The sequence below is a fragment of the Carassius auratus genome, unplaced genomic scaffold (genome assembly GCF_003368295.1).
Source record: "Carassius auratus strain Wakin unplaced genomic scaffold, ASM336829v1 scaf_tig00015585, whole genome shotgun sequence".
In the NCBI taxonomy this organism is placed as follows: Eukaryota; Metazoa; Chordata; class Actinopteri; order Cypriniformes; family Cyprinidae; genus Carassius; species Carassius auratus.
Window position 1 is genome coordinate 19,850 of NW_020524604.1, and position 22,078 is coordinate 41,927.

A 22,078-nucleotide genomic window follows, 5' to 3' on the forward strand; every position below is an offset into this window, starting at 1 on the left:
GAAGTATTGTGAAATACTATATATTAAGTCTTTATATATAGGCTTTATAAACAGATTAGAGTGACTCGTGAAGGACCAGCACCACCTCCTCTTGTTCGATGGTTTGAGGAATATATCTTCCAGAATCCAGGATTAAGATTTAGGAGCTCATTTTTATTCCACCTCCTTTCCTGAAAGTCTGTCTTGCAGAATTGACAAAAAATTAATCTTCACATTATTTCCTAATTATTTTGCAATTCTTTTTGTCAGTTCTTCTTGACCTGTTTTTCTCTTCCAGCTTTCCTGGACTATTGTATAGCACTCATAAATGATTAAATAAAAAATAATGGTAGTTATTAAGATTGATATGGTTTGGAATTGGTAAAATGTGCTTGGAAAAACATCACAATAAAACAATGTTTTAATGTTTAAGTTTGGAATATTAACTGACATGAATGAATGCTATATAAATATTGTTCATGTTAACATAATGTTTATGAATGGAATCTTATTGTAAAGTGTTACTAAAGTTATATATATATTGTTCTGTGAATGTGATTTTAAAGTCTAGATGATTCGGATTAACCCTTTAACTGCCATATCCTTTAAAACCTCACTGCCAGAGGGATATTGTGAATGCATGTGCCCGCTGGGCACAGTTTACCTGATGCCACCGGGGTGGCGATGGCACTGGTGGCTTGAGCCCGCCATCGCTGCTTGCAGCTATATTTATTCTTATTCTTCCGCTTCTCCAAAATGAATCGCATTTTTGAGGGCTTTAACATGCTCAAAAAGTCATGAAACTTTGCACACGCGTAAAACCTGGTGAAAATTTTCGTCTGATATAGGATTCAGAAGAGGGTGTGGCAAAATGGCTCGACAGCGCCACCTATACGAAGAAAATCAACAGCCTTCCAGCTATGTTTCACGTACCTGCATGAAAATTGGCACACATATGTAACACACCAATACCTACAAAAAAGACTCTTGGAGCAAAATTCTAAAACCAACAGGAAGTCGGTTATTTGTAATATTATGAGCAAATTTTGTGTAATTTTGGTCATTTCCATATGTTGTATTTTAACGAACTCCTCCTAGAGATTTCTTCAAATCAACACCAAATTTGGTATGCCTAATCTAAAGGCCTTTGCGATGTTAAATTGCGAAGATCTTGAGTTTTCGTTGAAGGGCGTGTCCGTGGCGGCCTGGCGAATTTCGATAATTCGCCATGAAAAATGAAGTTGCTATAACTCAGACATACAATGTCCAATCTGCCCCAAACTTCACATGTTTGATGAGACTCCTAACCTGAACAGATTGACATGCCCATATTCAGTTTTGGTCATAGCGCCACCTATTGGAAACAGGAAATGACATATTTTACGCTGCGACGAACTACTCCTAGAAATTATATGACATCAATGTCTTTTTTGTGGTCAGTCTAATCTAAAGGCCTGTGCGATGTTCAGTTGTGAAGATCTTGAGTTTTCATTAAAAGGCTTGGTCATGGCGCCGCGACGAAGTTCGATGTCTCGCCATGGGAATAAAAGATGTTATAACTCAGGCATAAAATGTCCGATCTTCCCCAAACTTCACATGTGTGATAAGAGTCTTGACCTGAACAGATCTGCAGGCCAATATTCCACCGGGTGTGGCAGAATGGCTCTATAGCGCCACCTATACACTTTCAACGGAGTGCGCCTCGAGCTATGTTTCACGTACATGTACAAAAATTGGTACACACATGTAACCCTCCAATACCTATCCGGATCCCAACAGGAAGTCGGTTATTTTGAATTTTTCCTTCAAAATTGGTGTTGTTTTTGCCATTTTCAGGGGTTGTACTTTTACGAACTCCTCCTAGAGATTTATTCAGATCAACACCAAACTTGGTCAGTGTAATCTAAAGCCCTTTGCGATAATAAATTGTGAAGGACTTGAGGTTTCACTAAAGGGCGGGTCCATGGCGGCCTGACAAATTTCGATGTTTCGCCATGAAATAGGATGTTGTTGTAACTCAGGCATAAAATGTCCAATCCTCCCCAAACCTCACATGTTCGATAAAAGTCCTGCCCTGAACACATCTGAAGGCCAATATTCCATTATAATGATAGCGCCACCTGCTGGCAACAGGAAGATTGAAACATATATGGAATAAACATTGATATATTCTACTTATATTTATGAGATTAAACGCATATTTCTCACCGTTCACCTATTAACTAAAGCCACTCGCTGCCGGTGAGCACGGGTGCGAGGGCCCGTTCATCGCTGCTTGCAGCTTTAATTAGGGCTCAAGCCCGAAGGGGCGAAGAGCCCTATTGTTCTTCTAAGGATTATTCTTATTAGGGCTCAAGCCCGAAGGGGCGAAGAGCCCTATTGTTCTTCTAAGGATTCTTCTTCTTTTTATTATTATTTTTTTTATTTTTTATTAAACCTTCCGGGGGTTTTTGGAGGCCTTAACATACTCAAAAACTCTTGAAAATTGGCACACACATTGGAATCTGCGGCCATCAGGACGCCACAGAGACTGGGACCCGGGCGTGGCACAGGGGCTCTACAGCGCCCCCTGGAACACAGTCAGAAATCTTGAACCATAGCTCACACACACTTTCATGTATTTATATGAAACTCAGTACACTTATAGATCTCATTGAGCCGAACAACTTTCGCACGCTATGTCAAAGGCTCCGCCCAACAGGAAGTCAGCTATTTAGGGCTGTTTATAAAAAGCATGCTCTGGAATTTGATATACTTGTCATAGGTCTTTTACTTGATTGCCACCAAACTCAGTCAACATGATCTCAAGACATTGGGGATGGAAAATTGCGAGGGGATTTTTGATATCTCGAACGGTTTGCCCTTGGCGAGGCGTTGAAATTATGGCGAGAAATGAGAAACAGGAAATGTCTAATAACATCCACATACATTTCCTGAATTTGATCAAACTTCATTGGTTCGTTCGTTGTATGATACTGATCGTATATATGTGACTATTAAGAGTCAACATTATAGCGCCACCAACTGGCAGCAGTAAGTGTGTCATTTTCCAAATGCTTTGAATTCAGCATCTTATTTTTACTCTATTTACTTAAAACTTCATCAGAATAATGACAAAACACGGCCGATGTAAATCTGTTGTGGGGATATTGATATCTGATATAGTGTTGCCATGGCAACGTGTCAAACTTGAATGTTCTGTTATGGTGAGTTTGAGGCAGACAACAAGCTCAGATTTACATGAAACTCAAAACACATATCAGTATTAGTGATAGCTAGACAATGGCAAAAGCTTTTAAAAGGGCGTGAAGGAGGCACTCTATAGCGCCACCTTTTGTCAAAAGTGGGGGGGTTAGTTTTAGCTACAGACACCAAACTTGGTACATAAATTGTTATTTTCAAGACGGACAACTTTCTAATTCACAGTCATCAGCTACGACCAACAGGAAGTCGGCTATTTTGATTTGAATATTTAAATTGAGCTCTGATTTAATGCATACTCCTCACAGGAAATGTTCACTATACTCACCAAACTTTGTCTACATGTTGAAAAAACATTGAGGAACTTAAATTGCGAACGGATTTTGGTTAGCTTGAATGGTTTTGTCGTGGTGATTTTTTGAAATGACAGTAAAAAGGGAATCATTAATTGTCTTGTATTTTTAAATTGCAGCTTCCAAACACTTTAAAAAAAATCATACATAGATCAAATCATTCTGAGGACATATGCATAGTTTCATGACTTTACAACACTGTATGATTAAAAGAAAATTAAAAAACTGTCAGACATCTCAACTCACTCTGTCCCTCTGTTTGAGGAATGTATGTGTGCTGACTGAGTGAGTGTGTGTGTGTGTGTGTGTGTGTGTGTGTCTGTGAGTGGGGGATGGGCATGAGCTGAGTGGCAGACACAATGAGAGAGAGAAAGAGAGAGAGAGAGAGAGAGAGACTTAATCATCTCTTTAATCACCAGAAAAAAAATGTATTTTAAATTGTTATTTTTTGTTGCTTTTGCTAACATTGCTGTTTTCATTACAGCTTAAGAAATCTCTTAGGCCTTATCCTTTTCTGACAGTTTCAGGAATTAAAAACAAAATTCTAAAAATACTTATTTGTGCTGCAAATAATAATTTAAATCTCATTTGATACTGACCTATTCCATCCTGTGACATGACATTTATCTTAATTTACATAATCTTGTGGATGTAACAGTAAAACTGTTCAGCTCACAGATGAAGACTAAGCTGTAATGCAAGCAGAACTTTCACAAATGCTTATAAGTCATTAAAGGATTTTATAACACTGTAAAATAATGTCTAATTTGTTAACATTAGTAAATGCATTGGTAACACTTTATAATAACTGCACTCATTAGTAAATAGTCAGTTCATGCTTTATAAAGTCTTGTCCCAACTTAAATAGTCATTAATAAGCAGCTTATAAATACAGCTATAAATAGCTTGATCTTGGTTTATAAGCACATTTATTAAAAAAGGAGAGTAAAGGGTCAGTTATCTTCCTATGAAAAATAAAAAAATGAAAATAAACAAACAACAACACTGATTGATACAGAACTCAGAAATTTTATTGTGGATTTATGATCAAATCAGCCTGTAAATGAATCATACTCCTCCAAGAAGACACAAGTAGTTCACACCAAACTTTTTCAACATGATGCCAATATACTGAAGATGTTAAATTGCGAATGGGTTTAGGATACCTTAAATGGTGTGGCCATACCGATTTATTAAAGTAACATAAAAAAAATACAATAGTTATTTTACTATATCTTTAACATTCTTCATTCCAACTCTTCATAATTTTTTATATACGTAGAAGTCATCATTTGAAAGAAGCACAGCAAGTTTCATAGCTTTATCATTTTCAAGAGCCAGCATAAAATTAAAACTATCATAACATATAAATCAAGCTTGCAATTCTTAGTACCAATAATGGCCACCAGATGGCGCTATATGATTACTTTTAAATAATTATTGTAGAAACAAGTATGATTTAAATCATTTATAGAAATCTTTCAAAGAAAAATAATATGTATTTTACTGATAAAATGACCCTCACTTAATTAGAATAATATGCTGAAGTATTGTGAAATACTGTGTATTAAGAATAATTCTTTATAGGCTTTATGGACAGATAAGTTTGGAGTGACTCTTGAAGGATCAGCACCACATCCTCTTTTACCACTGTTTAAAGAATGTATCTTACAGAACAGGTGCGAATTAATTTTGGATAGCTTGAATGGTTTTGTCATGGTGATTTTTTGAAATAACAGTAAAAAAGGAACCAGTAAATGTCTTTTATTTTTTTAAGTGCAGCTTCTAAACACTTCAACAAAATGTACACATAGAAGACAAGTCATGCTGAGGAAATATGCATAGTTTCATGACTATACAACACTATATGGATGATAGAAAATTAAAAAACTACCATACATCTGTCACTCTGTCCCTCTGGGTAATGTGTGTGTGTGTGTGTGTGTGTGTTTGTGTGTTAAGTGTGTGTGTGTTAAGTGTGTGTGCTGAGTTTGTGTGAATGTGTGGGAGAGGGGATGGGCTTGGTGTCAGAGAGAGAGAGAGAGAGAGAGAGAGAGAGAGAGGGAGGGAGACTTAATCATCTCTTTAATCACCAGCAGAAAAAAAAGCAATTTTGTGTTGTTGTTGTTTTTCATCATTACAGCTTAAGAAATATCTTAGGCCTCAACATCAACTGTTGCAACATATTGTGGAATACTATATTAAGACTTTATATATAGGCTTTATGAACAGATAGGTTTTGAGAGATGCTTGAAGTACTAGCATCACCTCCTCTTGTACGACGGTTTGAGGAATATATCTTCCAGATAGTACCGCCGCTCCCTATATGCAGAATACGCAGTCTTCGTAGGGCACCAACTCCCAGAGGGGGCACCATCCCAGTAGCTCAAAAAAAATAAAACATGCGCCATTCTCCCATCCGCGCTCGCGACCGCTCGGACATTTGCGGATGAATGTTCGTAATTGATAGATGGACATCTATGCCCGGGTAAAAGACATCAGCAATCCGGCACAGAGAAAGAAAAATAAAGTAAAAAACAAAACAAAAACAGGCATAAAGTTGGCTTGACATTGGAGAGTCTCAAATTTAGGGACCGTCTCTAAAGTTACATGTGATATTGTTATACACTTTTCTAACGTCAGTAGCATTTGAAGAGAATGACTTACAGTCATAAAAACAACTGTAATTGTTCATCTAGGTGACAGCTATAATGCACCATTAAATTGAATGTTTGATATTTATTAAAACAAACTGTAAGTCATATGTAAATTATGCTACTTTTTCACATGGGCTCAAAAGCAAATTTGAAGCTCAATAGCATTTGAGGAGAAAGACTTGCAGTCATAAACCAATTGTAATGTGTTCATTTAGGTGTTAGCTATGATGCACAACTTATAAATTTTTTATATATATTAAAATAAAGTGTTACTAAAGTTAAATATATTGTTCTGTGTATGTGATTTCAAAGTCTAGACGGGTCGGATTAACCCTTTAACTGCCATATCCCTTAAAATTTGATTGCCAGAGGGTTACTGTAAATGCTTATGCCCGCTGGGCACAGTTTACCCGATGCCACCGGGGTGGCGTTGCACTGACGGCTTGAGCCCGCCATCGCTGCTTGCAGCTATATTTATTCTTATTTTTATTTTTTATTAAACCTTCCGGGGGTTTTTGGGGGCCTTAACATGCTCAAAAACTCTTGAAAATTGGCACACACATTGGAATTTGCGGCCATCAGGATGCTGCAGAGGCTGGGACCCGGGCGTGGCACAGGGGCTCTACAGCGCCTCCTAGAACACCATCAGAAATCTTGAACCATATCTCACACACACTTGCATATATTTATATGAAACTCAGTACACTTATAGATCTCTCTGAGCTGAACAACTTTCGCGCTCTATGTCATAGGCTCCGCCCAACAGGAAGTCAGCTATCCAGGGCTGTTCATAAAAAGCATGCTCTGGAATTTGATATACTTGTCATAGGTTTTTTACTTGATTGCCACCAAACTCGGTAAACATGATCTCAAGACATTGGGGATGTAAAATTGCGAGGGGATTTTTGATATCTCGAACGGTTTGCCCGTGGCGAGGCGTTGAAATTAGGGCAAAAAATTAGAAACAGGAAATGCCTAATAACATCCACATACATTTCCTGAGTTTCATCAAACTTCACTGGTTTGTTCGATGTATGATACAGATCGTATAAATGTGACTATTAAGAGTCAACATTATAGTGCCACCAACTGGCAGCAGGAAGTGTGTCATTTTCCAAATGCTTTAAATTCAGCATCTTATTTTTACTCTATGATATCTAATATAGTGTTGCCATGGCAACGTGTCAAACTTGAATATTCTGTTATGGTGAGTTTGAGGCAGATAACAAGCTCAGATTTACATGAAAGTCAAAACACATATCGGCATTATTGATAGCTAGACAATGGCAAAAGCTTTTAAAAGGGATTGAAGGAGGCACTCTATAGCGCCACCTTTTGTCAAAAGTGGGGGGGTTAGTTTTAGCTACAGACACCAAACTTGGTACATAAATTGTTCTAATCAAGACGGACAACTTTCTAATTCACAGTCATAAGCTACGATCAACAGGAAGTCGGCTATTTTGATTTGAATGTGTATTTTTGGGATTTTACAGTTGTGAATTAATGCATACTCCTCACAGGGGAAGTACACTATACACACCAAACTTTGTCTACATGAAGAAAAAACATTGAAGAACTTAAATTGCGAACGGATTTTGGTTAGCTTGAACGGTTTTGTCGTGGTGAATTTTTGAAATGACAGTAAAAAGGGAATCATTAATTGTCTTGTATTTTTAAATTGCAGCTCCCAAACACTTAAAAAAAAATTCATACAGAGATCAAATCATTCTGAGGACATATGCATAGTTTCATGACTTTACAACACTGTATGGTTAAAAGAAAATTAAAAAACTGTCAGACATCTCAACTCACTCTGTCCCTCTGTTTGAGCAATGTATGTGTGCTGACTGAGTGCATGTGTGTGTGTGAGTGTGTGTGTGTGAGTGGGGGATGGGCATGAGCTGAGTGGCAGACACAATGAGAGAGAGAAAGAGAGAGAGAGAGACTTAATCATCTCTTTAATCACCAGAAAAAAATGTATTTTAAATTGTTATTTTTTTGTTGCTGTTGCTAACATTGCTGTTTTCATTACAGCTTAAGAAATCTCTTAGGCCTTATCCTTTTCTGACAGTTTCAGGAATTAAAAACAAAATTCTAAAAATACTTATTTGTGCTGCAAATAATAATTTCAACTCATTTGATACTGACCTATTCCATCCTGTGACATGACATGTATCTACATTTTTAAAATCTCATGGATGTAACAGTAAAACTGTTCAGTTCACAGATCAAGACTAAGCTTCTTTCACAAATGCTTATAAGTTATTAATGGATTTAATAACACTGTAAAATAATGTCTAATTTGTTAACATTAGTAAATGCATTGGTAACACTTTATAATAACTGCACTCATTAGTAAATAGTCAGTTTATGCTTTATAAAGCCTTGTCCCAATATTAATAGTTAGTAGTAAGCAGTTTATAAATACAGCTATAAATAGCTTGTTCTTGGTTATAAGCACATTTATTAAAAAGGAGAGTAAAGGGTCAGTTATCTTCCTATGAAAAAAAATAAATAAATAAAAATAAACAAACAACAACTTTTATTGTGGATTTATGATAAAATCAGCCTGTAAATGAATTCATACTCCTCTGAGAAGACATAAGTAGTTCACACCAAACTTTTTCAACATGATGCTAATATACTGAAGATGTTAAATTGCGAATGGGTTTAGGATACCTTAAATGGTGTGGCCATAGCGATTTATTAAAATAACATAAAAAAATACAATAGTTATTTTACGATATCTTTAAAATTTTTCATTTCAACTCTTCATAATTTTTTATATATGTAGAAGTCATCATTTGAAGGAAGCACAGTAAGTTTCATAGCTTTATCATTTTCAAGAGCCAGCATAAAATTAAAACTATCATAACTTATAAATCAAGCTTGCAATTCATAGTACCAATAATGGCCACCAGATGGAGCTATAGGATTACTTTTAAATAATTATTGTAGAAACGAGTATGATTTAAATCATTTATAGAAATCTTTCAAAGAAAAATAATATGAATTTTATATATTTACTGATAAAATTACCCTCACTTAATTAGAATAACAAGCTGAAGTATTGTGAACTGTATATTAAGAATAATTCTTTATAGGCTTTATGGACAGATAAGTTTTGAGTGACTCTTGAAGGTTCAGCCCCACATCCTCTTTTACCACTGTTTAAAGAATTTATCTTACAGAACAGGTGCGAATTAATTTTGGATAGCTTGAATGGTTTTGTCGTGGTGATTTATTGAAATAACAGTAAAAAAGTAACCAGTAAATGTCTTTTATTTTTTTAAAGTGCAGCTTCTAAACACTTCAAAAAAATTTACACATAGAAGACAAGTCATTCTGAGGAAATATGCATAGTTTCATGACTATACAACACTATATGGATGATAGAAAATTAAAAAACTATCATACATGTGATGTCACTCTGTCCCTCTGTCACTGTGGGTAATGTGTGTGTGTGTGTGTGTTTGTGTGTGTGTGTTAAGTGAATTAGGTGTGAAACTATCAGGGAGCATTTAGTCTCCAGCGCCAACATTTTACAGAACTGCCACTTTCCTGGAGTCTCAGAATTACTCTGTGTCAGGTTCTGAGAGATCTAAGATTCAAAAAAATTATTTGATTAGAATACCATGAAGTATTGTGAAATACTATATATTAAGACTTTATATATAGGCTTTATGAACAGATTAGAGTGACTTGTGAAGGACCAGCACCACCTCCTCTTGTCCGATGGTTTGAGGAATATATCTTCCAGAATCCGGGATTAAGATTTAGGAGCTCATTTTTGTTCCACCTCCTTTCCTGAAAAGTCTGTCTTGCAGAATTGACTAAAAATTAATCTTCACATTAATTATTTTGCAATTCTTTTTGTCAGTTCTTCTTGACCTGTTTTTTTCTTCTACTTTTCTGACCTCATGACCCAGTCAGCATTTTTTGTACAATGGCCAAGTCTTAACTTATCCATTTTTGTATTGCATTTGTGTTTGATATTTCTCATGGGTATTTCATAATTTTCGACTTTGAGTTAAAATAGTTTGAGTTAAAACTCTTTTTTAGCGCATTTCATCTGTAAAAGAAAACATGCCCAATAATTCTGCACACATGAATATAAGGAGTTTTTCTCTTCCAGCTTTCCTGGACTATTGTATAGCACTCATAAATGATTAAATAAAAAATAATGGTAGTTATTAAGATTGATATGGTTTGGAATTGGTAAAATGTCCTTGGAAAAAAATCACAATAAAACAATGTTTTAATGTTTAAGTTTGGAATATTAACTGACATGAATGAATGCTATATAAATATTGTTCATGTTAACATAATGTTTAGAAATGAAATATTATTGTAAAGTGTTACTAAAGTTATATATATTGTTCTGTGTATGTGATTTCAAAGTCTAGATTGGTCGTATTAACCCTTTAACTGCCGCATCCCTTAAAACTTGATTGTCAGAGGGTTACTGTAAATGCTTATGCCCACTGGGCACAGTAATCCTGATGCCACCAGGGTGGCATTGCACTGACGGCTTGAGCCCGCCATCGTTGCTTGCAGCTTTAATTATTATTATTCTTCTTCTTCTCCAAAATGAATCGCATTTTTGAGGGCCTAAACATGCTCGAAAAGTCATGAAACTTTGCACACACCTCAGAACTGGTGAATATTTACGTCTGATATGGGTTTAAGAAGTGGGTGTGGCAAAATGGCTCAACAGCGCCACCTATACACGTTCAACGGTGTGCGCCTCGAGCTACGTTTCATGTACATGTATGAAAATCAGTATACACATGTAACTCTCCAATACCTACAAAAAAGTATCTTGGAGCAAAATCCGAAACCCAACAGGAAGTCGGTTATTACTAATATTATGAGCAAATTTTGTGTCATTTTTTTAATTTCCATGCGTTGTATTTTAACGAACTCCTCCTAGAGATTCATTCAGATAAACACCAAATTTGGTATGCCTAATCTGACGGCCTTTGCGATGTTAAATTGCGAAGCTTTTGAGTTTTCGTTGATGGGCGTGTCCATGGCGGCCTGGCGAATTTCGATGATTCGCCATGAAACAGGAAGTTGCTATAACTCAGACATACAATGACCAATCTGCCCCAAACTTCACATGTTTGATGAGACTCCTGACCTGAACAGATTGACATGCCCATATTCAGTTATAGTCATAGCGCCACCTATTGGCAACAGGAAGTGACATATTTCACACTGCAATGAACTACTCCTAGAAATTTTATGACATCAATGTATTTTTTGTGGTCAGTCTAATCTAAAGGCCTGTGCGATGTTAAGTTGTGAAGATCTTGAGTTTTCGTTAAAAGGCGTGTCCATGGCGCCGTCACGAAGTTCGATGTCTCGCCATGGGAATAAAATGTTATAACTCAGGCATAAAATGTCCGATCTTCCCCAAACTGCACATGTGTGATAAGAGTCCTGGCCTGAACACATCTGAAGGCCAAAATTCCATCAGGTGTGGCAAAATGGCTCGATAGCGCCACCTATACATTTTCAACAGAGTGCGCCTCGAGCTATGTTTCACGTACATGTAAAAAAATCGGTATACACATGTAACACACCAATATCTACAAAAAAGTCTCTTGGTACGAAATCCGAATCCCAACAGGAAGTCGGTTATTTAGAATTTTCTCTGCAAAACTGGGGCTGTTTTTGCCATTTTCAGGGGTTGTACTTTAACGAACTCCTCCTAGAGATTTATTCAGATCAACACCAAACCTGGTCAGTGTAATCTTAAGCCCTTTGCGATGTTAAATTGCGAAGATCTTTAGATTTCGTTATAGGGCGTGTCCATGGCGGCCTGACAAATTTAGATGTTTCGCCATGAAAAAGGAAGTTGCTGTAACTCAGACATACAATGTCCAATCTGCCCCAAACTTCACATGTTAGATAAAACTTCTGCCCTTAACAGATCTACATGCCCACATTCAGTTATAGTCATAGCGCCACCTATTGGCAACAGGAAGTGACATGTTTTACGCTGCGACAAACTATTCCTATTATTTTTTTGAGATTAACATATATTTTGTGGTCAGTCTAATCTAAAGGCCTGTGCAATGTTAACTTTTGGAGATCTTGAGTTTTTGTTAAAGGGCGTTTCCATGGCGCCATGACAAAATTTGATGTCTTGCCACAGCAAGAGAAGTTGTTGTAACTCAAGCATAAAATGTTCAATCTTCCCCAAACTTCACATGTTTGATAAGAGTCCTGGCCTGAAGACATCTGAAGGCCAATATTCCATTATAATGATAGCGCCACCTGCTGGCAATGGTAAGATTGGCACATATATGGAATATACTTTAATATATTCCACTTATATTTAGGACATTAAATGCATATTTCTCAACATTCACCTTTTTACTAAAGCCACACGATGGCGGTGAGCCCGGGTGCGAGGGCCCGTTCATCGCTGCTTGCAGCTTTAATTATTTTTTGTTTTTTTCCAACGTTACGGGGGCTTTTGGGGTCCTTAACATGCTCGAAAACTCTTGAAAATTGGCACACACCTTGGAACCTGTGGCCATTAGGGCCGGGCAGAGACTTATACACGGGCGTGGCACAGGGGCTCTACAGCGCCCCCTGGAATACGGAGGGCCATATATCATACATACTTGCACGTAGACACACGAAACTCGGTACACATGTAGATCTCATCAAACCAAACAACTTTAGTACTGCATGTCATAGGCTCCGCCCAACAGGAAGTTGGCTATTTAGGGTTTAGTATTCATATTTTTCGTCAAAGTTGTGGGGGCTTTTGGGGTCCTTAACATACTCAAAAACTCGTGAAAATTTGCGCACACTTTGGAATCTGGGGCCTTTAGGAGCCTGCAGAGGCTGGGGCCCGGGCGTGGCACAGGGGCTCTATGGCACCCCCTGGATCACAGTCAAAAATGTTGATGTATAGCTCACACATACTTGCACATATTCATATCAAACTCAGTAAACATATAGATCTCATCGTGCCGAACAACTTTCGTATTGCATGTCATAGGCTCCGCCCAACAGGAAGTCAGCTATTTAGAGTTATGTAAAAAGCGCATGCTCTGGAATTTGTAATACTTGTCATAGGTTTTTTTGCAGATTGCCACCAAACTCGGTCAACATGATCTCAAGACATTGGGGATGAAAAATTGCCAGGGGATTTTTGATAACGGTTTGCTCGTGGCGAGGCGCTGAAATTATGGCGAGAAATGAGAAACAGGAAGTGTCTAATACCATCCACATTCATTTCCTGATTTTAATCAAACTTCATCAGATTATTCAATGTATGATGTCGATCGCATATATGTGACTATTAGGAGTCAAAGTTATAGCACCACCAACTGGCAGCAGGAAGTGTGCCATTTTCAAAATTATTTGAATTCAGCATCTTATTATTACTCGATTTGCTTCAAACTTCATCAGAATAATGTTAAAACACAGCCGATATAAATCTGCTGGGGGGATATTGATCTCAAAATAATGTTGCCGTGGCAACATGTCAAACTGGAATACTTCTCAGGTGATTTTGAGGCATATAACATGCTTAGAATTTCATCAAACTCAGAACACATATCAGTATTAGTGACAGCTAGACACTGGCAAAAGCTCATAAGAGGGCATGGTAGAGGCACTCTATAGCGCTACCTTTTGTCAAAAGTGCGGGGGTTAGTTTTAGCTACAGACACCAAACTCAGTACAAAAATTGTTCTTATCAAGACGGACAACTTTCTAATTCACAGTCATCAGCTACAACCAACAGGAAGTCGACTATTTTGATTTGAATGTGGATTTTTTTTAACATTTAGCTGTGAATTAATGCATACTGCTCAGAGGAGAGTAACACTATACACACCAAACTTTGTCTACTTGTTGAAAAAACATTGAGGAACTTAAATTGTGAATAGGTTTTGGATAGCTTGGATGGTTTTGTCGTGGTGATTTTTTTTAAATGACATTAAAAATTGAATTATTAATTTTCCTGCATTTTTAAATTCCAAACACTTCAAAACCTTTTTTCATACAGAAAAAAAGTCATTCTGAGGAAATATGCATAGTTTCATGACTTTACAACACTGTATGGATAACAGAAAATTAAAAAACTGTCAGACATCTCATCTCACTCTGTCCCTCTGTTTGAGTAGCCTGACTATGTCAGACTTCCTACTTCCGCTCAATTTCATTTCGCTTCTGTACTCAGTCTGATACAGCGTCAGAGCTTTCTGTTTGCCACCGGTCTGGAAACAGCCGGGCCAATCAACGAACAGAGGGCGGGCTGAGAGCCGTGACGTAGATGCGTAGATTAACTTCGCATAATCTGCAAAAGTCGTTTACAGCCATGTTCACTCCGGTATTTCGCTCGCATCATCATGTGTTTACAACAGGTTTACAGTGGAAGTTCAATCATAGATTTGAGTTCGATGCATGATGTCTGTGCTTCAATGCGGCTGTACAGGCGCATAACATACGTCATAACTAAATGTATCTGATTGGCTTACGGTAACCAATGATTTTAAACTTCAGACAAGTGCCCCCTAGCAAGAGAGAAAACACTTCTCTATTATGCCATTCCAGACTCTGTCTACGTAGCAAAGTGAAGTAGCAGAGTCTGGTATTAATTTCATGTCATTCATATTAATGTCATATTAATGACACATGTCATTCGAGAACGGTTGGACGAATCAACTTGAATTCCATACATTTTTTTGCTTAGCATCGTCTGAAGATGATCTGAGCCAATTTTTGTGAAAATCGGACAAACCGTCTAGGACGAGTTTGAAATAGTCGATTTTTCATACAATTGAAAATAGCGAAAAAACTAAACCTTGCAATTTTTGAATTGTGGGGTTGAGCCAAGGATTCAGAGGAAAAAATAAATTTTATTTTCTGGCTTACGGTTCAAAAGTTATTAGCATAGAAACATTGAAACTTTGGACAAGTGGTGGCACTAGAGTTGGAGTTAGAGACTTCAAATTTGCTATGGTTAATGTTGGGACTTCCCTCTATCAGTGTGCCAAATCTCACAACATTCCTGCAAGCGGTTCTATGGGCTGCCATAGACTTGCGGGGGAAGAAACGGAAGAAGACATTTACATTTATTCATTTAGCTGACGGTTTTATCCAAAGCGACTTACAATTGCAATATATGTCAGAGGTCACATCCCTCTGAGCAGCTAGGGGTTAAGTGTCTTGCTCAGGGACACATTGGACAAATTCTCTTATATTACACTCTGAACTTTTATTAACAAAATGAATAAGGAGAATATGTTTTATCCGCATTGTAACATAAAAATGTTTTTAAAAGACTTTTGATTTCCCCTTTCTTTAAAACTATAGTAGTTTGTGGTTCATTGTTAGCCCATTAATTAAAACACAAGCAATAAAATAGTACAATGGTACAAATTCTCATTGACATTTAAAGGCTTTTTACTTTTCTTGACCAAAGTGAATAAAATTTATATTGTAACCAAAATAAATAAGGTATTTTCTCTCTTTTAAAACAAATGCTTAGTTTGTGGTTCTATGTTTTATTTATTTGAAATTAAAACAGCAACAATAATGACAAACTCGCTTTATTAAAGGAATATTAAAAGGAAGTAATTTAACCTTTTTTAACAAAAGTTGTGCTTTTGGATCAGTATCTCGCATCAATCCCTGTAATAGCCTAAATAGAAGCTCTGCATATGCTTACACCTGTTTATCATGTATATTTTATATTAGTTCATTTTGCTTTTGAGCAACAAATGAATAACAATTTAATTGTTTTAGATATTTTATGTTTAGATATTTTTATTTTGCGGAGTCCCATGAATCATTTTGTTTTCCTGTATCCTGCACACACACACACACACACACACACACAGAAGTCTTGTCCAGCGCCACTCTCTGTTGCATCGGATCTAGTGGGAGCAAGTCTGTAATCCACAATCACATGGCAGTTGCTTCAATGCATTTAAGGGTGTGGTCCTAGTCAAGAGAATCTCCTGAACTCCAAACTGAATTTCAGAATGGGAAAGAAAGATGATTTAAGCAATTTTGAGCGTGGCATGGTTGTTGGTGCCAGACGGGCCGGTCTGAGTATTTCACAATCTGCTCAGTTACTGGAATTTTCACACACAACCATTCCTAGGGTTTACAAAGAATGGTGTGAAAAGGGAAAAACATCCAGTATGCGCAGTCCTGTGGGCGAAAATGCCTTGTTGATGCTAGAGGTCAGAGGAGAATGGGCCGACTGATTCAAGCTGATAGAAGAGCAACTTTGACCTAAATAACCACTCGTTACAACCGAGGTATGCCGCAAAACATTTGTGAAGCCACAACACGCAGAATCTTGAGGCGGATGAGCTACAACAGCAGAAGACCCCACCGGGTACCACTCATCTCCACTACAAATAGGAAAAAGAGACTACAATTTGCACATGCTCACCAAAATTGGACAGTTGAAGACTGGAAAAATGTTGCCAGGTCTGATGAGTGTCGATTTCTGTTGAGACATTCAGATGGTAGAGTCAGAATTTGGCGTAAACAGAATGAGATCATGGATCCACCATGCCTTGTTTCCACTGTGCAGGCTGGTGGTGGTGGTGTAATGGTGTGGGGGATATTTTGGCACACTTTAGGTCCCTTAGTGCCAATTGGGCATCGTTTGCATGCCAAGGCCTACCTGAGCATCGTTTCTGACCATGTCCATCCCTTTATGACCACCATGTACCCATCCTCTGATGGCTAGTTCCGGCAGGATAATGCACCATGTCACAAAGTTCGAATCATTTCAAACTGATTTCTTGAACATGACAATGAGTTCGCTGTACTAAAATGGCCCCCACAGTCACCAGATCTCAACCCAATGGAGCATCTTTGGGATGTGGTGGAACTGGGAAGTGCTCTGGGCCAACATTTCTAAAGAATACTTTCAGCACCTTGTTGAATCAATGCCACGTAGAATTAAGGCAGTTCTGAAGGCGAAAGGGGGTCAAACATAGTATTACTATGGTGTTCCTAATAATCAGAAAATTCAGAAAAATTATGAGCACAAACATGTAGTCCTCCATTGTTGTTGCTGTTAAATGACCTTACTGTGGTTGGTTTTTGTGTATAACAGATGACTCAATGGAACACTTCCCACGTAAATTGCGGTGATGTGATTTCTATCCAGGGTGAATCCACTCATGTTTTTTCAGATTTTATGAACCATTGAATTTCCTGTCACAGATTAAACACTTGTAAGGTTTCTCTCCAGTGTGAATCCTCTCATGTTTTTTTCAGACTCGATGACACACCGAATCTCTGGTCACAGTGTGAACACTTGTAAGGTTTCTCTCCAGTGTGGATCCTCTCGTGTTTTTTCAGACCTGCTAACTGATTGAATCTCTTGTCACAGTGTGAACACTTGTAAGGTTTCTCTCCAGTGTGGATCCTCTCATGTGTTTTCAGATTTGATGGCACACCGAATCTCATGTCACACTGTGAACACTTGTAAGGTTTCTCTCCAGTGTGGATCCTCTCATGTGTTTTCAGACTTGATGATTGACTGAATCTCTTGTCACAGTGTGAACACTTGTAAGGTTTCTCTCCAGTGTGGATCCTCTCATGTGTTTTCAGATGTGTTGAATCACTGAATCTCTTGTCACAGTTTGAACACTTATAAGGTTTCTCTCCAGTGTGAAATCTCTCATGTGTTTTCAGATTTGATAGCACACCGAATCTCATGTCACAGTGTGAACACTTATAAGGTTTCTCTCCAGTGTGAAATCTCTCATGTGTTTTCAGACTTGATGATTGGCTGAATCTCTTGTCACAGTGTGAACACTTGTAAGGTTTCTCTCCAGTGTGGATCCTCTCATGTGTTTTCAGATGTGTCGAATCACTGAATCTCTTGTCACAGTTTGAACACTTATAAGGTTTCTCTCCAGTGTGAAATCTCTCATGTGTTTTCAGACTTGATGATTGACTGAATCTCTTGTCACAGTGTGAACACTTGTAAGGTTTCTCTCCAGTGTGGATCCTCTCATGTGTTTTCAGATGTGTCGAATCACTGAATCTCTTGTCACAGTTTGAACACTTATAAGGTTTCTCTCCAGTGTGGATCCTCTCATGTGTTTTCAGATGTGTCGAATCACTGAATCTCTTGTCACAGTTTGAACACTTATAAGGTTTCTCTCCAGTGTGGATCCTCTCATGTGTTTTCAGACTTGATGACACACTGAATCTCTTGTCACAGTGTGAACACTTGTAAGGATTCTCTCCAGTGTGGATGTTCATGTGATCCTTAAGGTTTGATGATTGTGTGAAAATCTTCCCGCACTGATTGCAAGTGAAAGATACCTTAACTCTTTTTTTCTTTAAATCTTTCTGTTTGGTTTGAGAGCAACTCAAAGTATTCCCACCAGTTTTGACATTATTTTTCTCCTCAACTTCACGCGATTCTTCATTTTCCTCTTTTTCTTCAATGAATTCTGAAATAAAAAAGTAAAAATTATTTATTTTTGGTGTATTGTTAAAAGCTGAACAATCTTGTCTAGGGCTGTGATGGTGATAAAGTGGTACAAATCTGCCACCATCACAGCCCTAGTCAAATTTATTTATTTCTTGTTTTATACAGCTTAAAAACCCTGACCAAAAATAACAATGATGCTTTAAAATGTTTACCTGGTCTCTCTCTCTCTCTCTCTCTCTCTCTCTCTCTCTATATATATATATATATATATATATATATATATATATACACATATATATATATATACATATATATATATATATATATACATATATATATATACACACACACATATATATATATATATATATATATATATATACACATATATATAAAAATACATACACACATATACAGTACAGACCAAAAGTTTGGACACACCTTCTCATTCAAAGAGTTTTCTTTATTTTCATGACTATGAAAATTGTAGAGTCACACTGAAGGTATCAAGGGCTATTTGACCAAGAAGGAGAGTGATTGGGTGCTGCGCCAGATGACCTGGCCTCCAGTCACCGGACCTGAACCCAATCGAGATGGTTTAGGGGTGAGCTGGACCACAGACAGAAGGCAAAATGGCCAACAAGTGCAACTAAGCATCTCTTGGGGATCTCCTTCAAGACTGTTGGAAGACCATTTCAGGTGACTCAAGCAAAAGGTGGCTACTTTGAAGAACCAAGAATATGACATTTTCAGTTGTTTCACACTTTTTTGTTATGTATATAATTCCACATGTGTTAATTCATAGTTTTGATGCCTTCAGTGTGAATATACAATTTCCATAGTCATGAAAATAAATGAAACTCTTTGAATGAGAAGGTGTGTCCAAACTTTTGGTCTGTACTGTATATATATTTACTTTTCCTGTGAACACAAAAGGCCTATTTTCTCTTAAACACTGTCTTAATCTGAAGGCATATACATATATATATTTACATATACACACACACACATACATACATATATATATATATATATATATATATATATATATATATACATACATATATATACACACACACACACACACACATAAGGCCTGGGCAATGTATACAAAATATATATCTGTATCTTGTTTTTGTCAAAATTTTTACGATATTCGATATATACTTCGATATATTTTCGTTTGCATTTAAATAATAAAGAAAACTATAGACTAAATGATCATTTACTGGTTATTATTAAATGAATATGTATATATAACTCAAGTAGCGCAAAACAGGTACAGAAAGTGCATTCTGACTTATTCAGTGTATGCAATTCACAATTTACATTGTGCATCTGGGGAAGCTAATTAAACTGGAATGTTTTCTTTAAAAAGTTTTAAGCTAGGGCTATACGATTAATCGAGTTTGGTTTAGCCTGGGATGTGTCACGTCCGGATCCTCCCCTTTTTGTCTTGACGGTGGCTTCAGCCTGTCTGTTTTCATCTGTTGCTGTGGACTGTATGATTGCCCTTTTTAGGTAAGCGAAAGCTGTTATATGGTTAACCGTCTTGCTGAGGGGTGGGTGGTTTTGATTAATGTGCAGTCCCTGTACTTCAGCTTTGCAGCGGGGTATTTGAACACTGCTTGTCCAGCCTGCGAACTCTACTCTTGTTGGGCTCATTTGGTAAGTCAGTGTGTTTGTTAACGGGAAATTCCAGCGGATGATGTGTAACTATTAGTAACGGTGTTTTTGTCATCCGTATTTGCTGCAGGATTCTCCCTCTTTTGTCCTAGTGATTATCGTTGCGACTCTTTTGCACTCTGCTACTGTTGTACACTTCACAAACACTTCCATTACCACTACCTAGGAAGACTGCTGCTGTCGTTATGGTTGTTCATGCGGATTGTTAATTCTCTTAAGATAACTCGGGGTGGATGAATCTTCAGCTCACGTGACCATACTTTATGGACTGCGGCCTCGTCTGAGCCCCTTTCTCTTTTCGTAAACCGTGTGGGCTTGTGTTTGAATACTCGTGTATTGCTGAGCCCTTACTATAGTGGCTTTTACCCTTTATTGTTATGATAGAGTTGTAATTCCATATGACTGGTTTCTGTATGTATTTTCGTTTATGAGGTTTTTCTATTTTGTTTTTGATTTCCTTTCAGGAGCTGGGGTCCCACGGGTGGAGGATCTTTTGTGGTGGTGGTGGTGGTGCTACTTCAACGTTTGCCGTTTGACACTTTTTGAAGTGTGTAATCTGAGTTCACGGTGTGGTGTGTAGAAGTGTGCTTGTGTATAAATAGTGCTGGTGATCACTCCGGTGGGTAACCTCTGCCCTGTAAGTTAGTATATTTTGTTTCTTGTTTTTTTTTGTTTGTTTATGGTAAGAGTATAAACTGATTTTGTGTAATATTCAACCTGCGGGTGTCGCAGGTTTTTTTTTTTTCTCTAGAATCTTTTTCTTACTATCACTGTCTGTTTTTTTTTTGTTTTTTTTAAGTGGTAAAATATATCTTAATTCACGCCATATTTCTGATTTTATTGATCAATCTTATCAGATTAACTTTGATCGTTCACTTTTCCATGAGTGCAGTACACCTGCAAAGCGTTAGCACTTGTTAGCTTGTCATTAGCGTTTTCTTTTCTCCTCTCCTCTCTTTTGCTTCAGTTTTTCACAAGTTCATCAAACAACCGCAGTAAGAATATTTCATCAAGCACGGTGAGTAATGGCTTCTCCTGTTATCATTACTTGCACCTCTTGCCACATGTACAGTTTATCTATCTCTGTCGCAGATGAGGGATTCACGTGTGATAAATGCAGGGAAATAGTTACGCTGACAGAGAAGATTGACTGTTATTAAGCCTCTCATCAAAAAAACCACAACTTGACCCCAAAGAACTAGTTAATTATAGACCAATCTCGAATCTCCCTTTTCTGTCCAAGATACTAGAAAAGGTGGTATCCTCACAATTATATTCCTTCTTAGAGAAAAATGGTATATGTGAAGATTTCCAGTCAGGATTTAGACCTTATCATAGTACTGAGACTGCTCTCCTTAGAGTTACAAATGATCTGCTCTTATCATCTGATCGTGGGTGTATCTCTCTATTAGTTTTATTGGATCTTAGTGCTGCGTTTGACACAATTGACCACAGCATTCTTTTGCATAGACTTGAACACTTTGTTGGCATCAGTGGAAGTGCATTAGCATGGTTTAAATCGTACTTATATGACCGCCATCAGTTCGTAGCAGTGAATGAAGATGTATCATATCGATCACAAGTGCAGTATGGAGTACCTCAAGGCTCAGTACAAGGGCCGCTACACTCCACGCTTTATATGTTACCCTTGGGAGATATCATCAGGAAACATGGTGTTAGCTTTCACTGTTATGCTGATGATACTCAGCTCTATATTTCCTCGCAGCCCGGTGAAACACACCAATTTGAAAAACTAA

At 37.4% G+C, this 22,078-nt stretch overlaps 1 pseudogene; it reads right to left on the bottom strand.

Moving 5' to 3' along the window:
* Positions 1-17,084: 17,084 nt before the first annotated feature.
* LOC113074872 (zinc finger protein 91-like) overlaps positions 17,085-22,078 on the bottom strand; it is a 47,484-nt pseudogene continuing 42,490 nt past the window's right edge.